The sequence below is a fragment of the Prunus avium genome, chromosome 7 (genome assembly GCF_965620075.1).
Source record: "Prunus avium chromosome 7, drPruAviu1.hap1.1, whole genome shotgun sequence".
Lineage (NCBI taxonomy): Eukaryota > Viridiplantae > Streptophyta > Magnoliopsida > Rosales > Rosaceae > Prunus > Prunus avium.
This window is the reverse complement of record NC_142290.1, coordinates 5,665,099-5,669,993: the sequence shown is the minus strand read 5'-3', so window position 1 is coordinate 5,669,993 and position 4,895 is coordinate 5,665,099. Positions and strand designations below refer to the sequence as shown.

The following is a 4,895-nucleotide window of genomic DNA, read 5'->3' as shown; positions in this document are numbered from 1 at the left end:
TTTATTCCATAGCAAGTGAACTATTGACGTCCTCTTAGTTGAGGTGTAGAAAAAACCTATCCAAGCCAGATTCCCCACTTAGAGCATAGTGGCTTTGGTTAGAGGTTAAGATCAAACGAGCACAACACATTCACTACATCACTTCACCATATTTCACCTCTTTCTATTAGGAGAGAAAAATACTAGTAGTGGCATGCCTAATGCACTTGAAGAAGACCAATATCTTAGCCCATTCTAGAGTCTAATCTATCTTTTCTTGACTAGCAAGTAACCATAGCAACCAAAGTATAGCCTACTAGAAACCTAGGGCATCGCAGTGTTCACTAAAAGCCCACAAATAATTTTGGCTCGTACAAAAATATTTAATGTGAAGCCATGGGAGACTTACAAAGCCGATCTGATCTTGAATTTGAATCAAACACTGCTACATTATTTTTCAATACTATAAACGAGTCAATTGATGTGTGTATTGTGTTTCTATTTGAAGCCATGGGGCATGAGCCATATGATTGATAATCTCCTTCTTTCATCATGCGATCCTTTTGATTGATGAGATTATATGAAGAGTAAAGGAAAACAAAATGTTCAAATATTAGGATTTCAGTTTTTATGGGTTTGAAATGGTGAACAACAACTTCCAAGTATATTTATGAGTTTTAGTTAATTGGCAGAGATATCATGCTCATTTATGTCAGTTAAATAATTTGGTTCTTGCTGATTTTAGGTGTTCACTAACAACATAGGGAAGAATTGCATAAGTGTCTACAACAATGGTGCTGGAGTGCCTGTCGAGATTCATTAAGAAGAAAAGGCGCACGTGCTAGAGTTGATCTTCCTCCGATTACGAAGAGACCAGCTAGAAGACCGTAAACAAAGAGGATCAAGTCTTTTGCGGAATGTACAAGGCCTTTGTGACTTTTCAATTTATAATTGCTTATGTTAGAGATATTTCAGTGAATTTTTAGCCATGTGTTGCATTGCAGTTTTGCAAGCACTACACTAAAGTTTCCATTTAATTACAATTGGCTAAATTATTTTGTCATTGGATATTGGTATGATTTTTGAAGTTAATGGAAATTATACAATTGTGTCATCAATGGATATGCCTTTTTCACTTTGTTTAGTTGCTTGTTTTTATGATGACTTTGCTTTTTGGTTTGTTCGTTTGTTTTTGTTTTTTTGTTTTTTGGGTTGTAACTTGACTAGAAATTGCAACGTAGTTTCTGATTCTTTGAGTTGAATTTATTAAGCCCCAATGATGATTGGATTTTAGGAAGAAGTCTGTATGTTTTTAAAGCTACATGTTCTTTTAACTTAGTTTTAGTATTTTGATCATGGCTTTTGCCTTTTTGTTGCTTTACAATTTTGTTTGAGTTAGTTTCTTTTTGGTGCAATTTTGGTTACAAAATGAATTAGAGTTGCTATTTCTGAGGCAGTAGATATTAGTATCCTATTGTAAACAATCTGTTTTGAGATCATATAGTGTCATATATATAGCATCCTATTCTAACCAATAGTTTATGTTTTTTAATGCAACAAAAAAGAAACAGAAACTTGATAGTATTGTTTTGGTTTTTTTTGTTATTATTGTTCTATGCGTTTTATTTTAGATTGTAGATTGGGCATTGTGTTTGAAGTGGTTCTTATAGTGTCTTAGTGTTGTTGATATGCTTCGTTATGAGATAGTAATTACATTAATTGTAGGTTTATGTTTCTTACTGGGGTATACTAGTGATTTGCCCCCTAAACTTGTACCTAATTTTCAATTAGCCCCCTATTCTTTTTTTTTTAGAAAATTAAGGATATGAACTTTTTTTTTTTTCCAATTTCCCCCTGCCGTCTAAATTCCCAACATTTCATCCAATTTTCAGTTAAATCATTTTAAAAAATTATTTTTTAGAAAAAAATTGAAGAAAAAGAAGAAAATTGACCCCCCAAAAAAAAAAACATTGAAGCAGCAACCCAGGCTGCCTATGTCGAGAGAGGCTAGGTTTTTGGGTATCATTCAGCCAACCAAAACAGAAGAAGAAGAGGAAGGAAGAAGGAAGAAGGAAGAAGGAAGAGAAGAACTCACCTGCCATACCCGCACCCAGCTTCATCGCACCATCACCGTCGTCGCCGCTCATATTCATTTGGTTGGGGTTTTTCGTACGTAGCTCTCAAGGTTTCCTTTTTCTTTCTCCAAATAAGCTGCTGTTGTTATATGGGTTTGGTATATAATTGTTTTTAAGTCGTTGTGTGGTTGGAATTGGGTTGATTTGGGTTCTTTTTTCTTTAACTAAGTTGCTGTTGTTATATGGGTATTGGGTTGGGTACTATATGGATGAACTTATTATGGGTTGGGTACTTCACGACTTAATGGCCATAGATGGAAACAACCACAAAGAAGAAGATAGAGACAGAGGGAAGAAAGAAGAAGAAAAAGAAGAAGAAGAAGAAGAAGAAGAAGGAGAAGAAGGAGAGAGAGAGAGAGAGAGAGAGAGAGAGAGAGAGAGAGAGAGAGAGAGAGAGTTTTCAGTTTTTATTTTATTTTTCATTTTTTATTTATTTTTCACGTACAAAATGACTATTTTACGCTCACATTTAACGGCAAATTGGATGAAATGTTGTAGATTTAGACGGAGGGGGGAAATTGGCGAAAAACAAAAATTCATATCCTTAATTTTCTAAAAAAAAAGGATAGGGGGTTAATTGAAAGCGAGGTACAAGTTCATGGGGTATTTCATGAGTAAACCCTTCTTACTGTGAGTTTTTTTTTCCCTTGATATTAGTTTTTTTTTTTGGTTAATTTGATAGTTTTTTTTTCTTGTGATGTTTTAGTTAGATTGTAGATTGATCATTGTTTTGTTGTCTTTCTTGTAGTGTCTTAGTGTTTCTAATATGTTTTGTTATGGAATAATAATTGCATCATAATTTTTGTTTTTTATAATAATTTTTTTATTTATAAATAACTTTAATATTTTTGTTTTGTTTTTTTGTTATAGTTGATCAGTGCATAATTACATATAATTTGTACCCTTTTAGCTTATGATTTCATTATGGTTTTTAGTTAAACTTGTGCTTTTAATCTCTTTTGTGTTTGTTTTAGTGTATTAAGCTTTGAGATTCATTTAATGCATTTTGGAGTCATGTTAGCTCAAAATTGTGTCTGCAGATCAGTCAACTTCATGGACTGGACTGTATGTGCTCAGGAAGAACCAGATAATGAGCCATACATCATTGGAAAGATGTGGAAGTCTAGTTTCTAGAGAATTTTACGGTTCATGATTCCAAGTCTTCTAGAGGAAGTTATGCAAGTTTTGGCAGCTTAAGGTGAAATTCGGCAACATCTGCGTTACTGTGCCAAAAATGACATTTGAAGGCCTTTTTTATTTTTCCTTGAGCTGGGCTATATATGGTTGGAAAGATAAGACAAAGAAATTCAAGACTCATATTTTTCTAGAATTTTACCAATAAAGGAACAAGCCCAAAACGAGCCTACAATCAGACTACAATGCATTGTCATGCATGACATATGCATGAGCTAATTGTTTTTTGTGGGGAAGTTAGATAAAGTTGGTGAAGTGGGCGTTGTAGGTAGAAGCAATACTCAATTCAAGGGGGGGAGCTCTCAAACACCTCTCTAGAGCTCCTCCCTTCTCTTCTCTAAGTTCTCAAACACACCCCAAGGGGGGTGGGGAGCTCTTAACCATCTCTCTAGAGCTCCTCTCAATTGTTGTAACAAAACCCTTTGGCTAAATTTTCCTTTATGTTTTTCTTAGTTGTACTTCCTTTTTCATTATCACATAATTTCTTATTTTAAGTTTTCAAGTTTGATTAGTTTCCAAGTTTCAATTTCGGTTCTTGTTCTTATTCATTATGCTTATAAGTTAATATGCTTGTTTGAATGATTGATCACCATTAAAACTTGCATGTTAGCTATCTTGGTTGGAATTACGAGTAGACACGATATGCCTTAATTTGAATTGAACTATGAATAGGAAGAGTATGTATGAACATTCGACAACAGGGATTAGATACATGCTTGGTTGTTTAAAACATTCTTCTATGCTTAATTTAGGTTCGACAACAAAGATCTAATTAGGGAATTAGGAATACAAGGTTAGGACCAGACACCATAGCTTAATCATACTTTAGCTAGAATCAATATGAGAATTTGAATTGAACTTGTTAACTTATTTGCTTGAGTTCTTTCTTTCTCGTTTTTGTTATTTTCTTTCTTGTTTTCTATTTTGTAGGGAATTGAATTGAATCAATCTATCATCAATCCTTGTGGAATCGACCTTGCACTTACATATGCTATACTACACAACGGCTCATGCGCTTGCGAGTATCACAAGTTGAGGATGCAGCTAAATCAATTTTGGTGCAGCTGATCCGACAACAACAAGAGTCCCAATGATATTTTTGTTAAATTGTAGATTGATCATTGTGTTTGCAGTGGTTCTGATACTTTCTTAGTGTTGCTCGTATGTTTTGTTATGGAAGACTAATTGCGTCGTAGTTTCCATTTTTTATCGTGAGTTTAAAAAAAAGATTGATAGTTGTTTTTGTTTTGTTTGTTTTGTTACTGCTCTGCTTATGTTTTTATTAGATTGTAGATTGTAGATCGGTCATTGTTATTAAAATACACAATGAATTGTAATTTATATTTCTATACAATTGGTTTTTGTTTTTGTTGCAGTTTTTTTGTTTTGTTTACATCATTGATATCTACATTGTTTTGTTATGTATAACTCTAGAGCATGAGGGATTTGGTACAAATCTTGCGCAAATTGGTGTAGTGGTTTGTGAATGAGGCTTTCCTTGTTTGAGGGTTAAGGTTTGAGTTCCTTCAAGCACACAAAATTTTCTAATTTTTAAAGATGAATAAATGGCAACGAAGTTGCAGCTCG

The 4,895-nt window shown here is 33.6% G+C and overlaps 1 long non-coding RNA gene across 1 annotated transcript; it reads left to right on the top strand.

Moving 5' to 3' along the window:
* Positions 1 to 1,727: 1,727 nt before the first annotated feature.
* Positions 1,728 to 3,810, top strand: LOC148292897 (uncharacterized). Its single transcript, XR_015825870.1, has 2 exons — positions 1,728 to 2,164; positions 3,155 to 3,810. It is a non-coding gene; the product is annotated as an uncharacterized LOC148292897 (long non-coding RNA).
* Positions 3,811 to 4,895: the final 1,085 nt, after the last annotated feature.